Source organism: Tenrec ecaudatus, chromosome 9 (genome assembly GCF_050624435.1).
Source record: "Tenrec ecaudatus isolate mTenEca1 chromosome 9, mTenEca1.hap1, whole genome shotgun sequence".
NCBI lineage: Eukaryota > Metazoa > Chordata > Mammalia > Afrosoricida > Tenrecidae > Tenrec > Tenrec ecaudatus.
The window spans coordinates 128,814,315-128,832,859 of record NC_134538.1 but is presented as its reverse complement, the minus strand read 5'-3'; positions in this window follow the sequence as shown (position 1 = coordinate 128,832,859).

Here is an 18,545-nt window from a genome sequence, read left to right as displayed (position 1 = left end):
CTACATTGCTACATTTTGCGACAGTCTGCGTAAAAAGCCAAGTGTGAAGGTTGAGATAGCTTCCTTCTCGGATCAGCGTATCTGCTTATGGGCGGACCTGCCTGGAGAGGGCTAGACGAGCATTGACTCAGTTTCTAACACCATCAGAAATAGGTGTTTTCTGATGGTCTTAGGCGACCTCTGTGAAAGGGTCAGTTGACCCTCGAAGGGGTCGCAACCCATAGGTTGAGAAAAGCTGCTCTAAGGGGTTTCTGGAGCTTTAGCTCTTTAAGAAAGCAGATAGCTTTATCTTTCCCCTCTTTGGAGTTTTGAACCCGTGACCATTAGGTTAGCAGTCCAGCACTTGATAAGGACAAAGGGACCCACTATTATCCCATAAAATGCTAAAATGTATAATGGAGACAGGAATTTAGTCCCAGACTTCATACCTGACAGAAGCCAATCTGGGGGGCCTCCACACATACAGACACTACAGGGAGAGTAGCTAAATAGCTTAGTGCCCCTGTTATCTTCCACTGAGCATGCAGTCTTGCATTTTTGTTTGTTCAATAATGAAAAATAAGCTTTGCAAATGCACTTATTATAAAAAATTCAAAGCATACTTTATTTGCATGGAAGAAAAAAGCAATAAAAAGAATCTCTGGTTTAAAAAATCAACAAGAACACACTTCAACTTCAGGTAGGTTGGTAAGTAATTTAGAGATTATCATTAAGCACTCCCTTATGACATTAAGTAATTAAAAATACTTCATCTAAAGTGTATAATACAAAGAATTCGGGAAATTCTTTCTAGACCAGTGGTTTCCAACCTTCCTAATGCCATGACCCTTTAATACAGCACCTCATGTTGTTCTGACCTGCCAACCATAAAATTATTTAACTGCTACTTCATAACTCTAATTTTGATACTGTTATGAATTGGGAAACCCCTGTGAAAGGGTGGTTCAACCCCAAAGGGGTCGTGACCTATAGATTGAGAACCGCTGCTATAGACAAAGTTAAAATAATATAAACTAGTATACTTTCACCAAGAGATTACTAAAAGGCTATAAAATCTTGGAAATATTCCATAATCCATAAAATCTTGGAAATATTCCAGAATGTCTGAGTTTAAAACATTCCCATCAATATGTAATATTCTCATTATGTAACCATAATGCTGCACGGTTTTATTTGGATAACATGTCTTGGACTCAGTGTTTATGACTTTGACCAATATCTTCTCGGGCATAGCTTCTTAAAATCTTTCCTGGTTTTCTTTGTTACAGGAAAAAGACATTTTGGTGTTAACAATAAGAGCTGTGAAGATTAAATTTGATGACTAAAATGCACCTGATGCAAACTCCTGTATTTTTAGCTACCATATATGCATGTAAAAGTTGGACAATGAAAAAGAAACACAGAAGAAGGATCAATTAATTCAGACTATTGTCTTGGTGGAGAATATAGAATATACCATGGACTAACAGAAAAATGAACAAATCAGTCTTAGAAGAAAAACAGCACACGAAAATATGGTGAAGGAAGCTGATGGTGCCCAGCTTTCAAAATTTATAGCATATAGGGTCTTAAAGACTTGAAGATAAACAAGCGGTCATCTAGTTGAGAATAAACAAAGCCCATATGGAGGAAGCACACCAGCCTGTATGATCATGAGGTATTGATAGGATCAGGCATCAAAGAACAAAAAATCATATCATTGTGAATGAGGGGGAGTGCGGAATGGAGACCCAAAGCCTATCTGTAGGCAACTGAATATCCCATTACAGAAGGGTCCCAGGGAGGAGACGCACCAGCCAGGGTATATTATAGCACCAATGTAGCATACCTTCCTTTAGTTCAGAAGTTCTCAACCTTCCTAATGTTGCGACCCTTTAATACAGTTCCTCATGTTGTGTTGATCTCCCAACCATAAACTTATTTTCATTTCTACTTCATAATCATATTTTTCTACTGTTATGAATTGGGCAATTGAAAGGGTCATTTGACCCTCACAGGGGTTGGAACCCACAGGTTGAGACCAATGGTCTAGTTCTTTAATGCCTCCTACCCCTACTATCATGATCCCAATTCTACCTTACAAATCTGGCTAGACTAGAGGATGTACACTGGTATAGATAAGAGCTGGAAACATAGGGAATCCAGGACAGATAAACCCCTCAGGACCAATGAGAGTAGCGATACCATGAGGGTAAGGGGAAGGTGGGGGGGAGAAAGGGAGAACCAATCACAATGATCTACCTATAACCCCTCCCTGGGAGATGGACAACAGAAAAGTGGGTGATGGGAGACATTGCTCAGTGTAAGACATGAAAAGATAATAATAATTTATAAATTTTCAAGGGTTCATGAGGGAGGGAAGGTGGGGATGGGGAATGAGGCACTGATAGCAAGGGCTCATGTAGAAAAAAATGTTTTGAGAATGATAATGGCAACAAATGTACAAATGTGCTTGACACAGTGGATGGATGGATGGATGGATGGATGGATGGATGGATGGATGGATAGATTGTGATAGGAGTAGTACGAGCCTCCTATAAAATGATTTTTTTTCTAAGGAGAAAAACAGAATGTTCCATAGAAGTGAGGATGGGACTTTGGTTCTCTTACTTTAGTAATGGCATTTAATTTCTAGAAAAGACATCATGTTAAATAAATTAGAGCTCTCACTGCCACTGAGTTGATTACAGCCCCAGTGAGCCCCCTGTTGATTTCCAAGACCGTAACTGGTTACAGGAGTAGACAACCAGCTTTGTCCTGCAGAGCTGTTCATGTGGTGGAACTCCTGCTCATGAGTAAACACTATCCTGAGTAAAGGAGAGAGTTTGAGAAAAGGAGGAAAGCCTATCGTGAGATTGAGTAGCACAATATCAATAAAAAAATTAGAGTAGAGGATACATCTGATCATAACAAAGGATAAGTAAAATCCAACTCCTCATTGGCCCAAGGACATCTCACAGAAAGCAGAGGGCATACAGGCCTGTAGCCTCCATCTTCCTTTACCTTATTCTGACACCAAGCATGCCTCTCTCATTAGCTACTGGGTTCAGTAATTTATTGTCATGGCCAGACAGATACTCTCAAACAATACTCACACTCATGGGGTTTGTTAGAGAATTTAATAGGCTACAAAATTTAAGGATACAGTTACTTCATGGGCAGCATCTCTCCTCAGCCATTCCAGCAGGCTTGTATCTCTCTCTGGTCCTCCACTCAGCCATCTGCTCCCTGGGCCTCGCTCTGCCCTGTTCTGTGGGCTGGAAGCCCATTGTGACTCTGCCTCAAAGTCTCAATGTTCCTCCTCTGCTATGATATGTCCCATGAGCTGAGTGCTCTACCTGCTGGTGCCTCTGTTGCTTATGCCAGTTCAGATATGGGTCTCTCACATATGCGACTGGTGGCTCCTCTTTCTTGATCGCCACCAGCTTCTCTATCTCTCTGCTTCTGATCTAGCTTACTCAAATGCTCAACCTAATGGAAAAACTGATAAATCCTTCTCTCAGTGTTTCAAAGACCATGTTTTTACAGTTCCATCCAACCATTAGGTAACATTTCCAAAGACATGAATAGAAGAACCATTCTAAATAATTTCATTTCACCACAAGCCACAATGATAGCTTAACACATATCAATGATCATGATATGGCATAACTTACAGGTCAATCTTCCAGAAGAAAAATGTTGCAGCACGAGTTAAATACTTTTGCCCAACTAAGCCCACTTGAAACTCAAAATCCAATATGGTTATTGTGGGTGAGTCACAGAAATACAGTTTGCCTTTGTAATAAGCTATAATCATTGGAATTCTAGACCCTGCAAAAGAAGGCAAAAGTAGGTGCTCATTAATCAAAATTTGGGATCCGGTGTAGAGAGAGTTGTAGAGCACAAGTCCATGTCCCACCACCCAAAACAATCTTATTCCAGAGGGAGCCTGGATGCAAAGCTGGTCAAGGTCAGCCCTACAACGAGACCCTTCTAACCATCTGACTCTTTACATTAATCCCCTAAAGAGTTGGTGGTTGCAAAATATGATCCCCTGTAAGATTACAATCCCACATGACTGCACCATATATAGAAAAATACAATAAAATATTTTGCTCTAAAGGTATCAATGTTTACATTATGTTCACCTGCCTTTTGCTTACTATAGATACATCCTTTACAGAAAAGTATCATAGCGTGGTCACATGGGAAACTATTATTCATAAAAACTCAATCCTTAGCTATAATAAAGTCTCCTAAATGCTTACTACAGCTTTACTATATACTGTGAACTGAAGTTATTTATATAAATTATTAATTTCCATGCAACCCTATATAACCAGGTAGTGTCATATTCTCCATTTTACAAGTTGGAACATCAAGCTTGGAGAAATTAACTCATGTTCTATTTGAAACATCGAGAAAGGGTAAAGAAAGTAAACAGTTTGAGCATAAAACATTTAAAGAACACTATCTCCCCTTGTTCAATTAGTACCAAAAGCGTAAGTCTGGGATAGGGGCAGGTGGGGGTAAGAAAGTGGTGTTAACAAACCCAGGGACAAGGGAACAACATGGGATCCAAATTGGTGGTGAGTTGGGAATGGCAGCCCTGGTAGGGAATGATCAAGGGTAAGGTAACGTAATGAAGAGGTATAGCTGTAACCCAGGTGAGGGAGGAGCATGATAGTGGGACAGGAGGAGAGTCAAGTGAAATAGAGGAAAGAGATAGGAGGCAAAGTGCATTTATAGAGGTCTAGATAAAGACATGTACATATGCAAATATATACATGAGGATGGGGAAATAGATCTATGTGCCTATATTTATAGGTTTAGTATTAAGGTGGCAGAAGGACCTTGGGCCTCTACTCAAGCACTCCCCCAATCCATGAATACTTTCTTCTACTAAATTGGTATTCTATGATGCTCACCCTCCCGACACAACCGCTGAAGCCAACGCAGGTGAACAAGCAAATGTGGTGAAGAAAGCTGATGGTGCCCGGCTATCGAAAGAGATAATGTCTGGGGTCTTAAAGGCTTGAAGGTGAACAAGCGGCCATCTAGCTCAGAAGCAACAAAGCCCACGTGGAAGAACACACCAGCCTGTGTGATCACGTGGTTCTGAAGGGATCAGTTATCAGGCATCAGAGAACAAAAAATCATATCATTGGGTGCACACCTCCATGATACGATCACTGAGGATGAACAGGTGCATAAGCAAATGTAGCGAAGAAAGCTGATGGTGTCCGGCTATCAAGAGATAGTGTCTGGCGTCTTAAAGGCTTGAAGGTGAACAAGCAGCCATCTAACTCAGAAGCAAAAAAGTCCACATGGAAGAAGCACACCAGCCTGTGTGATCACGAGGTATCAAAGGAATCGAGTATAAGGCATCATCAGAAGAAGAAAAAAGAAGAAAAAAAATCTTACTATAGTGAATGAAGGGGGAAGTGCAGAGTGGAGACCCAAAGCTCATTTGTCGGCCACTGGAGAACCCCTCACAGAGGGGCTTAGGGGAGGAGATGAGTCAGTCAGGGTGCGATGTAGCACCAATGAAAAATACAGTTTTCCTCCAGTTCCTAAATGCTTCCTTCCCACCAAATACCATGATCCGAATTCTACCTTGCTAGTCTGGATAGAACAGAGGATGTACACTGGTCCAGATGGGAGCTGGAGACACAGGGAATCCAGGGCGGATGATACCTTCAGGACCAGGGGTGTGAGGGGCGATACTGGGAGGGTAGAGGGTGAGTGGGTTGGAAAGAGGGAACCGATTACAATGATCTGCATGTGACCTCCAACAGAAAAGGGGGCGAAGGGAGATGACAGACAGGACAAGATATGACAAAATAATAATTTATAACTTATCAAGGGCTCATGAGGGAGGAGGGGACCGGGAAGGGAGGGGAAAAAGAGGACTTGATGCAAAGGGTTTAAGTGGAGAGCAAATGCTTTGAAAATGATGAGGGCAAAAAATATACAGATGTGCTTTATACAATTGATATACGTATATGTATGGATTGTGATAAGAGTTGTATGAGCCCCTAATAAAATGTTTTAAAAAACCTCATTTTTATTTATTTTGTTGTTTTTGAAAATATCTACAGCAAAACATAGCCCAATTCAATCATGTCTACATTCACGATTAGTGATACTGATTTTATTCCTGAAGTTTTACAACCATTGTCATCTCTTTTGAATCTTTCTTCCCTGATTAACATAAATTCACTACCCCCTAAGATTTCTATCTAATCTTTGATGTGCTGCTATTAATATGCTCCCATAGAGATGGTTATTAAAGAGAATAATGCTCAAGGCAGATTTGTAAGTTTTCTTCTAGTTGAACTGAATTGCCGTTTGATTTTCAGAAGACGTCAGGGTGGTTTGGTTGGAGGCTTAAGGATTATCTCAGGATTATGATGACAAGGGCTCCAGAGTTCATGAGAATTTGAGATTAAATTCTTTATTTCTCCTTTTTTTTATCAGGATTCTCATGCAGAATTCTCTACAAAATGTTCAGTAGTGGTAGCCAGGCACCGTTTAGGTCTTCTGGTCACGTGGCAAAGAAGACAGCATGGAGGCAATCAGCCACACATAGCCTCCTATTCCTGACTCTCCTTCGATAGGTTTTGGGGAACAGAGATTAATCATGTGCCTGGTATTGCTGTTTATACAGCTCAAAAGCAATGCAACTGCTACCAGGCCCATTAACTGGGAAGCCCCAAGAAGTCAAGACTCCAAACCTCCAAGCCAAGGAACCAAACCAAGGGACCAAATTCCACACAGTTTTTGATTTTAATACAGGCAGCCTCAGAATCTACTTTGTGGGTGAGTGTGCTATTAGTTTAAACTTATCAATCAAATAATGTTTGTCAATTCAAATTTTACATGTGTAAAAATTAGTGCCAGCAATTACAATAATTGATTGTGCTACCCTACTCGTTATCAATGATATTTCCATCAATAGCTACCCCCTTCCCCTTCCCTCCCACATCTGGTAACAAATATATACTTTGCTGCCTAAATATTTGCCTTTTTTGTCTTTTGTAGAAATGGGATCATATAATCGTTGTCCTTTTGTGATGTACTTATTTCACTCAGCACAATGTTGTTCAGCTCTGTCCATATTGTAGCATGTATCAAGCTGCATTTCTCCCGCTAGCTAAGTAGTCATTCATTACATGTACACACCATATTTTGCATATCCACCCATCTGTTGATGAGCACTTAGGTCATTTCCACCTTATGTCTATTGTAAATAAAGCTACAATGAACATTGGTGTGCAAGTCTCCACTTCACGTTCTGCTTTTCAGTCTGTCCGGCATATGCCTAGAGTGGGACTGCTGAGTCACATGGTAGTGCTATATTTTGTTGTTTGAGGAACCACAGAACTTTCTGGGTCCCTTTGTCTTCCCAATTATATATGTACTCCAAGCTCTACTCAAAGAAAAACTAGGAGTAGTTCATTTGACCTTGACTGATTGTTATCTTCCAATATCATGCCATTTGCAAGGTAAGCGTTTTTAATACAAATAGTTTATTTCTAAGTAACGTTTATATCGGTTGCTTGCCACATTTTTTCAAAAATGCAACTTAACTCATTTTAAATGCTTCCTAATTTCTAATTCTGAACCTTGAACTAGAATCGAAGTCATATCATGTTGTTTGGACGTAAATCATTGTAATGCAAGGGGGGAGGGTGACATCTGAAGTTGCTAAGTAGTGACTTAAAGTACTCTTCAAGAAGAGGCAAAAAGAAACATAAAAGATCAGTTATATCTTTAGGGGGTAAATTGTCCTTGAAAGAAAGAAAGGAAGCATAAAGATGAATTTATAATATATCTCTTGGGTTCAACAATATTAATTTGCCCTAACCATTTTCGAAGTCCTGACCACTGTGGTACTTTCCTCGGTGCGTTTTAATTAGGGGGATACTGTCTCAGTAAGCTAGCCAAGATTCATCAGAGAACACACTGCTGTCTCAAAAGAATTTCTCACAGAACACATTACAATCTGAAATTAATAAATTAGTGGCCATATGAGAATATAAAAAGCAGCATTTGAAAAATTAGAAAATCTTTTTAATTATGATATACAATATCCTCCTGGTAGGTAATGTAAAACTTTCTGAAGAAAAGCATTTTGTGAAAAGAGATGAGAAGCATATGTATTTTTCCAGTAATGTCTCACCTGCAGAAATTTTATATCAATATATGTTTTTCAATGTAAGGCTTTTCACCAAGCTGGGTGCTGTGTGTCTTTCATCCCCCAAAGTCCCATGTTTTTCATCATTTTGAGCATTGAATCGTTCTCACTTGTGGATAAGCCATCTGCTAGAGGCAATAATTTTAGGAACAATGTCCCCAAACAGCTTCCCATAGATAGATGCTGGCAGCTCTGGCATTTGGGAGCATAATCCTTTTAAATTGAAATTTGCCCTCATAGGTACAGGTTTCCATATCCTGGGAGCATCATGCGTTCTTCAGATTTGTGATGAAGGTCAAATTAGAGAAAAGGACACTGACACGCTAATTTAGCTAAAGTTTTCCCTCAATCATGGCATTAAATTTCTGTCTAAATAATCAAGACTAATTTAAGGTTCTTAATGAAAACCTAGCATTCATCTTTTGGAAACCATTAACATCTATGATTCACGAGGAAATGAATGAGCATATATATGTATCCCCTAAATCATAGATAACCATCCATCTTCTCCATGCTTATGTTTTGCCTCTCAGCCAAATGGCACACCTGCTCTCCTGCAATGCAGATATAAAGGACTAGATAATTCCTTAACACTTTCAACATGAACAAAGGAGTATGGAGTAGAGAGAAAAACCCTACACTGAGACTTTGGGTTGTGAATCTGTTTTCCCAGTACATACACATGTCATATTTGAAATGTATTTTAACTTTTGCAACCTGATGTTAGTATCCTAAATAATATTTAGATCCTATTAAATATAATAGATTGCTTCTTCCTGATATCTATAATATTAAATGAGATAATAAAAATATTTAAATCCAAATTAATTATCCACAGAATTAATATTTGACCATCTGAATAGATTTATTTTGAGTTAAAGATATTCAACATATTTAAATTAATTATTTAAAATTTTAAACAAATGCATTCCATATTAAATATATTCTTCAAAACCTTTTTTCTAAGTATTTTAAGGGAAGTTGACATGCATGTGGTAAAACTTAAAAATTACTATCAAGTTATATTTGTGATCAAAATATCCTGTTTTATCTGAATATTTTAATTTCTTGCTTAAACATTAGTGAGGATAAAAGTCTTCTACAAGGACGGATAGTACTTAAGGATGTGGAAATTCTCACTGACCTTCATTATTGGGGGATAATAATTGATTTTTTTTCTTTAATCACAATATCAAAGATGTTAAGAGAAGACTTTCTGTTGCCATGAAAGAATTTAGGTGAAAATAGTTATAGAACTTTTCTATATATCGCTCTATATCTGTGGTATAATAGTTTCTTTTAGAGGAATTAATAGCGGACTAGTAAAAAGGAGTTGGAGATTAAAGGTGTCACAAATGCCCAACTCTTTCAAGATGCTCTTCTGCTCCGTTTCTCCCTACTCCGCCTTTGAGAATATTCCCTCACGCCCTGTTTCTGCAGTTTCCGGGGATTTCTCACACAGACTCATGAAACTTGAGTAAATGTCTCAGTACTGGACACTGCTTAGGCCTAAATCTGCAGGTCAGGCAAAAGCAAATCAAGTGCAGGGTCCAGAGCCAAAACTGTCTGAACACCACCAAACAAAGGGCATTGTCTTAAGTCAAACCTCCTCTAAGATGCGGTCTTGAAGCTGTCCCAAAAGAAGACACAAAGTGTGACTGGGTTTACAACCTCTATGAAGGTGGAGTCTTAAAACTGTCCCGAAAGAATCTATGTTTCTGGATTATGGTGCTGGTGAAAAAATACTGAAAGTATAAAGGACTGCTAAAAAATAAGCAATTCTCTCTTGGAAGTAGTACAGCCAGAGTGCGTGTTAGAGATGAGGATGGAAAGACTTCCTCTCATGTACTCTGGGCATGTCAGAGAGACCAGTTCCTGGAGAAGGACATCATGCTTGGTAAGTGGTACTTAACTCTCCCACCCTCAGTCACCGAGTCAGTGGTGACTGACAGTTACACAGTAGGGCAAGAGTAACTGCTGCATGGGGTTCTGAGACGATACCTGTTTACGGGGGTAGAAAGCCAGTGTTTCTCCCCAGGAGCGGGTGGTGGTTTCAAACTGCTGATCTTTCAGATTGCAACCCTGTGAGTAACTAGTGCCCCCCAGGAATGCCTTGGTAAAGCAGAGGGCTATCTAAAAAGAGGAAGGCCTGTGACAAGATGGATTGACACAGCAGCTGCATGAACGAGGTCAAACGTGAGGACAATTTGGAGGATGGCGCAGGACTGAGCAGTAGTTTTGTTCTGGTGTACAGCATAGGGTTGACTTGACAGTGTTCAACAACAAAAGGAACAGGGGTGTCACTGTTTACCCTTTATAATAAGGTCAAGTCCTAAACCTACCCTAATTCTGTCTATTTGTATAGATGAGATCTGTCCATAATGGGACTATAGCCACAGGCATGTATTGTCCAGAATTACAATTTTTTTTACATAAAGGAATTGTGGCTAGATAGGCCCTATTAACTGGTTATAACTTAATCCTTATCTCTCACTCACTGACATCAACTCCTAACAGCCAAATAGGACAGGGTAGCACTTCCCCTATGAGTTTCTGAGACTATTTAACTCTTTACATGAGTAGAAAGTTTCAACTCTTTACAGGAAAAGAAAGCCTCATCTTTCCCCTTCGGAGTAGCTGGTGGCTTTGAACTACTGACCATGAGATTAGCAGCCCAACATGCAACCCAGTACACCACTAGGGGTCACATCAAGAATTACAGCTAGAGGAGTCATCTGAATTACGTCTAATCTATAATGTTAATCTGTCAGTTCATGTGAGAAAAGTACTTTGCAAGCATGTGTCATGACTTCAAATGTAATCAAGGGAGAATTCCATCTAATGCTGATTTTTTAATTATGAATTAACTCAATCCATAAGGTTATTTTTTCATTTATTTAATATATAAAAATATGAAAAGAATCAGTAGCTGATAAAACCATTAAAGTTTCTCCAAGAAGAATTGTTTGATCTTTTCCCCCTCAGAACATTGTTAAACATTCTAAACTATAACACACATGAATTTTCTTTTTATAAACAGCTTTAGCATAATATATGGAGTGCATATATAATACATTTTTTAATTTTTCATATTTTCATCGGATATTTATCAAATGACTTATAATTTAAAATCTAGAATGTCTAAACAGAGAATATGAAATCTTTCATAGAATTCTTGAACGTGTGATACCTTGTAGGATACTCTACTCTTTCTATCTTGCCTCTAGTTTCTCTTTTCAGGTCCTGGAAGAAGTATCTCTTAGTTTAACTCTCATTCCTTGCTTACCTTACACTGTTGGGCAGATTAGTAGTTAAACTGAGGGAAGGAATTCAGTCCATGTAGACTGATCTTTTCCTTTCACGGATTCTGCTGTCAAAACACTGACATTGGGAGCTTGATCATATTTTAAGCTTCCATGAGACACCTTCCAACTGAAATATGAAAAGATGGAAGATTGGGTAGGTAATTCTAATTTTTACTAGATATTAAAAATTCCACGTAGTCTCACAATGCAGATGGGTTGATGCCCATGTGCCTAACTTCTGCATCTTATTTCCCAGTTTGGTCCGCCAAAAAGAAAGGTTAGCAAAAAAACAAGATAGCATCAAACCACAGTGAAGCTCAACATTTTGAAGGAAAGAAGGATCAGTTAAGCCTTGATAATACTAAGAATGAAGTGCATTTTCAAAAGGATGTCTAATTGACTAATTTTAGGTACCATTAATCAGTTACCTTTCAAAGGTCAATTCTCTTTGAAAATAATCATTACACCATTATCATTATCATTTAGATTACATTTTTTGGAGAATTTTAGAATGCCCTCCATATGCCTGTTAATTATGTTATTAATCTTTACAACATACTTATCGAGTGATAATGAATGCTAGAGGAGAATAGAAACAGAGCTTAAAAGATTCAGAAAATAGAAAAAGATCATTCATTTAAGCTAATTATTGGTTCTTACTATGTATCTAACTGTGCCAGAGGCTTTCATATATGTTATTTATTTAATAAACTAAATGATATATCTCATCTGAAAGTATCTTAGAACACCATATATAATGTTTAAAGCTACAGTTGAAACAATATAAAGGTATCCATTCATGTTTAAAGAAATCAATAATATACATATACAATGGTCTCAAGAGATCTTAAAACTCACTATTTTATCAAAATGTATACACCTATCTCTGGATATTTTTTAACAATTCAATTGTTTTAACAACATCCAAATAGTAATAATTTTCATATGGTAGCTAGTTTCTAAAAGTAGATTCCCTAGCTAAACATGCCTGCTGCTGCTCAATTTTGTCTTTGTATCCCTTTTTCTATTTTAATCTCTGCTGGCCCTTTCACTTGATTTTGACTAATAAGCATTGCCAATTTTCTTATTAGGTAATAAGAAAAACTCTCAATCTTGAACTAAGTGTCTTGGAGCACAGGGTGTTGGGATACATCCTTCCAGAACCCAGAACCCAGCCACAATTCTATGTCAAATTCAAGCCATAGAGGGTGGTCACACGGATGTGCTTTAACCAATACTCCAGGCTGAGACCAGAGCCAACAACTTCCATCAACCAGAGTTGAGAGTGATACATCTTGTGTAGCTCAACCATCAAGCCCATACTAATAAATAAATAGATCATTTGAAAGCCTATAATAATCGACACACCCTCAGTGCTTTCTGCCTACAGTTGCATAAAAGGCATCAAATGTGAACCACATGGCTGCACCAAACCAAACTCTCTCTCTATATAAAATGCTGCATTAGCTGCTATTTAAAAAGATATTGAAACTTAGATTAGTGGCTACAAATAAAAAGGGGGAAGAAAAGGACATTGCCTGGCTCTGTGAAGTGATTTAAGGTCAGTGAGGCTCATTACAGCCTGAAAGACATCAGGACGAAGGTAGCGTTTGCAAATTTGCAACCTTCCCCTGGAGAAATCTATGTTCACATCACACCAAAATGGCAGTGAGGGCATCTCAAGGAACTCAATGTGTGTTCCTTTTAAATGCTTTGTGTTTTGTGAACTCCAACATTATTTTTTTTTCCTAAAGGGGCAAGACTGGGGCTGTAGGTGGATGGAGTAAATTGTCCAGGGGGAATTCTTGTAGGCCAGCCTTTGCTACCCTTGAATGAGTATATACCTTGTCATGATGGAAAGAAAAATTCCTCAATGTAACTTTCCTGACCTTTTCCTCACTAAAGCAGTTTCGAATTTTCCTAAAACTTTTTCGCAAGAGTACCATGAAATCATTCTGTGTCCTTTTAAAAAACCTATTAAAATTACCCTTTGAATATAATTTTTTTAAATCAACAAATCCTGAGTTGAATTTTCTGCCTGAACTTAACTAGTCAGCAAATTCCCTTGGAAGCACTCTTTTGATTGGAACTTACTCTATGAATTGTATTGGCATATTCAAGATCCATCCCAGGGATGATTTTCTCTATACAATTTCCTTCATTAGTTTTGATCTTACTTAAAAGACTGACATAAAGATTAGCTCTTTGAGCTAACGAATCTTCAAAAGTGGCGACACCTGGAGGGAAGGGGGTGTAGAAAGGTAGAACCGATCTTGGGGATCTATGTGTAACCTCCTCTCTTGAAGATGGGCAATGGGAAGGTGGGTGAGCGGAGGAGACGCCGGGCAGTGTAAGACAGATAAAATAATTATTTATAAACTATTAAGGTTGCAGGGGGATGGGGAGAGCAGGGAGGGAAAAAAAGAGAGCAAGAGACAAGAAAGGCGAGGCGCACCGAGTCATTTATCTCTTCCCCCCTTCAATTAATCTCACTTGTGTTTATCGGCCAGGCTGGCACAATAAACTATCTCAGCATAGACTCTCCATGGAGGTTAGGAAATGAGTGAAAGAAGAAATGAGGACACTGCTTTTCAGAACTTTACAATGGACAGGTGTTTGACATGCAGTCTCAATTAAAAACCAGTTTTATTAAAAAAAAAAAACCAAAAATGCTCTTGGCACTCTGAGTCCACAGCTCACTGAGGGCAAGCTTTTTGCTTAAAATTGAAAATGCGGAGCCAGGAGGGATCCTCACTTAGGAAACTGTTGCTCTGATAAAAATTCTGATCTTTCAGGAGTTTTTGAACACCAGCCTTAGTTTCCTGATTCGGGAGGGTGTATGTCTCTCCTCTGCCAGGTTACCATAGAAGTCTTCCCGGCCTTCCTTAAAACAGCTGGTCCATCTAAAACCAATGTATTATGTGGGGTATATAATTCCTCTAATAACTTGCAAGTCTGCAATGATTTGGGAAGCTATCCACTAGAAATTTATCAGAACTTACCAATAACTTCAAAATCAGGGAATTGTTTCCCCCTGATGACACAACAATCGCCATTTTTGCAGGCATCCTCCTGAGACTGGAACAAGATGCAACTTGGCTGCACATAGCGATTCACCACAGTGATGGACTGGGCACCTTTGACTCACTGTAAGCCCCAGCTTGGATGAACTAGAACCTGGTAACAATGATTTCTTTTAAAATTCTCTTCCTGACTATCAGCCTAATTAGAGCCTCAGAGACACCCCCCCCCCCTTAAGTGCAGGCCTGATATTCAGGCCAGGAACAATGGCATGGGACAGGCTGGATCGGAAGATGCCATGGATTGGTTTTTGCTATATTCTCTCATCCCTGAGATTTCTAACAAACAATGCCTATTATGTTTCTCCTTCCCTTGTGTCCCTGCTGTATGTTGAACATGTTATTTTCATGCGGAAAAAAATGAAAGAGTATTTCAGAATCATTTTTCTGAAAAGCATGTAGTTTGAATAATTCCTCCATTCCCAAATTTGTCTATTTCCTAACCATTGGAATTTGTAAATTATTTTGTTTGGCACAATTTATTTTATTAATTAAAAGAGAAAATGGAAAAGTTCAATATCTTGTCCCAAAGAGCCAAAATATGATCTTGAGTATACACCATCTGATCCGGGAACACCACAAGAGTAGATTTGATGCATTCAATGACGAAAGATCTGATGACTTAGATGATGAGATCAAGCATATCATGCACGAAGAAAGAAAATTCATTGTAAAAACAGGGAAAAAAGAAGACCCAAACTGATACTTTTAAAGACTTTGAAAGTGGCTCTTGAATGTAGAGAAGGTAAAGTGAATGGAATAAATAATAACCTAAGAGAGTTTAATAGAACCTTTCAAAAGTAGCTTGAGAGGACAAGTATAAAGAAATGAGCAAAGACTTGGAATTTGAAAACCAAAAGGAAGCAACATACTCAGAGTGTCTCAAACTGAAAGAATCGAAGAAAAAACTTAGGGCCTGAGTGGAAATATTTAAAGATTCTATGAGCAACATATTAAACTAACTTCCAAACCCTCAAAAGAAAATGGGAGAAATAACAACCATTATAAAATAATAATTCATCCACATTCCATCATTTCAAGAAGTAGCAGGTGGTCAAGAAATGATGGTATTTTAAAAAGAAATCTAAGATTCCAAAAAGGCATTAATAAAAGAAACCTTTAAGCTACAAGAATTGATTGAATACTTGTAGAAATTATTCAAAATGCAAACACAGTGCTAGAAACACTCACTTGTGACGGTCTATGCCAAGAACTTGGTAAAAACAGCTACCTGGTCATCCAACTTGAATAAATTCATATCTGTACCCATTCCAAAGAAAGGTGGCAACAAAACATCAGGACTGATTGAGATATATCATTAGGAGCATCTACAAGTTTTACTAAAATGAATTTTAAATTTAGGTCAAATATAGCAATGGGGAGAAGGGCTGGCATGGGACTGAGAAATGTTTCCTTCTGTTATACATCGGGTCCCTGTGAGTTGGATGCAACTCAATGGCACCAAACAATAGCAACACTTCTAACGCTGTTGCAGCAGTCCATTAACAGGGAGCTGCAATAAATTGAAGCCAGATTTAGGAGAAGGTGTAGCACAGAGATATCACCTCTGAGATAAAAGGATCTTGACTGACTGCAGACCGTACCAGAACAATGTTTACTTGTGTTTGATTGATTATGTAAAAGCATTTGACTATGTGGATCATCACAAACTATGGAAAGCATTTGAAGAACTGGATTTCCAGTGTACTTTATTGGTCTCCTGGGGAACCTGTACATATACCCAGGGGCAGTCATTCCAACAGAAGTAGGGAGACTGCATGTCTGAGAATATGGAAAGGCATGTATTAAGTGTGTATTCCTTCACCATACTTATTCAATCTGTTGTCTGAGCAAATACCACGAGATGCTGGACTATATGAAAAAGATGTAACACCAAGATCAGAGAAAGGTCCATTAACAACCTGTGATATACAGATGGTCCAGCCTTGCTTGCTCGAAGTAATGATTCCTTAAAGCACTTTCTGATGATGAACAGAGACTGTAGGCTTCAGTATGGATGACAATGAGAATTCAATGTAAAGAAAACAATAACTCTCACAACTAGACTTACAAGCAAGCAAAGTCTTCACACGTAGAACATTGGACAACAACATGACAAACAGAAAATATTGAAGTTGTCGTGCATTATATTTTACTTAGGTGCAGAAATTAATGTTCACGAGAGAAGTTAAGAAATCAAATTATGTACTTTGCATATGGGAATTCTGCTACATAAGATTTCTTTAGAGTGTAAAGAGTAAAGATAAGATCTGAGTCAGGGTAGTTTCAATTTCCTCTCATGCATGTGAACGTGAACAGTGAAGTAAGGCAGGAGTAGAATTGATACATTGGACTTATGGTGTTGGCAAAGGACCATGGCCACACCATGCATTTCCAGGACAACGGGCACATCAGCTTCATGCAGGAAGTACAGCCAGATACCCTGAGACGTGAGGAGGGTGAGACTTCACATCAAACACTTTGGATAAAGGATGAAGAGAAGCCAGTCCCTGGAAAAAGGTGCCATGCTGGTCAAGATGTTTACTTGTGTTTGAAAAGCAAAAGAGTGGAAGACACTCAATGAGATGGATTGACACAGTGACTTCCACCGTGGGTTCAGATAAACAATTGTGAGGGTGACACACAATCAGGACTGTATTGTTCTGATGCACACATGGCCTCTATGAGTAGAAACAGAGTTGATGACACCAAGCAACGACTTAATTGACTAATGAGTACATGTACATTTTGATGGTGGTTGCCTTCCTAAATGCCTTTTTAAATTTTTCATGCCCTCTGCCCACTTTTTGGGATAAAATTTGTTTGTTTGTTGCCTATACACTTTAGATTTTGGTTACTTGTTTGATATGTCATTACTAAAAAAAATTCCTCATTCCTGGGGAATCTTTTTAAATTTTTTAGTTAAAACTTCTGAGCTATCTTGGATGGCTAAATGTTAGGAGGTCCAAGTCATCTCGTTTGTTTTCAGATGTTCTTTGGTTTGTTTCCAGGTATTTTTGATAGTGCCTAGATACCATTTATTAGGGTTCTTAAATGTGTCCCTATTTATTTTTGATGAATTTTATAATTCTATGTTTAATATTTAGGTCTTTGTTACAACTTGAGTTCATTTTTGTACATGTTGTGAGATATGTCTTTCTTCGATTTTTAATTTTGCAATGGGTCTACTTTGCAAATGGATACCGAGTATTGTCAACACCATTTATTAAAGAGACTTTCTTTACCCCATTTAGTGAGTTTCAGCTTTTTCTCAAATATCAATTATTCTTAGGTGGATGTATTTTGTTCTGAGTTCTAAATTCTGTTCCATTGGTCTATGTGTATATTGTTGTATTATGTTCAATATTAATCATCCACTCACTGCCATTTAGTCTATTTTTGACTCATAGTAAGCCATAAAGGACCTAGAACTACTCCTGTGTCTTTTTGAGTCTAACTTTTAATGGGAGTAGAAAGCCTCGTCTTTCTTTTGCAGGGTGGCTTAAGGATTAGAAGTACTGACTTTGCAGTTAGCAGTTCAACACATAACCCTCTATGCCACCACTACTCCTTGCCAACATCAATAGCTCAGCTAAAAAAAAAAAGACGACTGAACTATGGAAACGTGGAAAGAATGGAACCTCATATGCTACTGTTATAACTATAAAATGGCAAAACTACTGTGGGAAATTATATGATGCTTGTGGTTAATTTTTCTGTGTGTGTGCCAACATGTCACTTGTAAGAAGATATGGGTGTAGTTTAACCTGTCAGTCGGGTCACAACCCAATGACCTCTCGGAGTTGTGACCAAGATTGCTTTCTGGAGATGGATGTCTCTCTTCACCTTGAACTTCCTTCTTTCTGGCCACCCTGACAGCTGCTGGAGTCCTGAAATGTTTTCCACCAAGTTCAGATTCACATAACTTTGCATCCTCCAGCCTATGATATCCCTGCATTCGGCATCATGCCCATGACT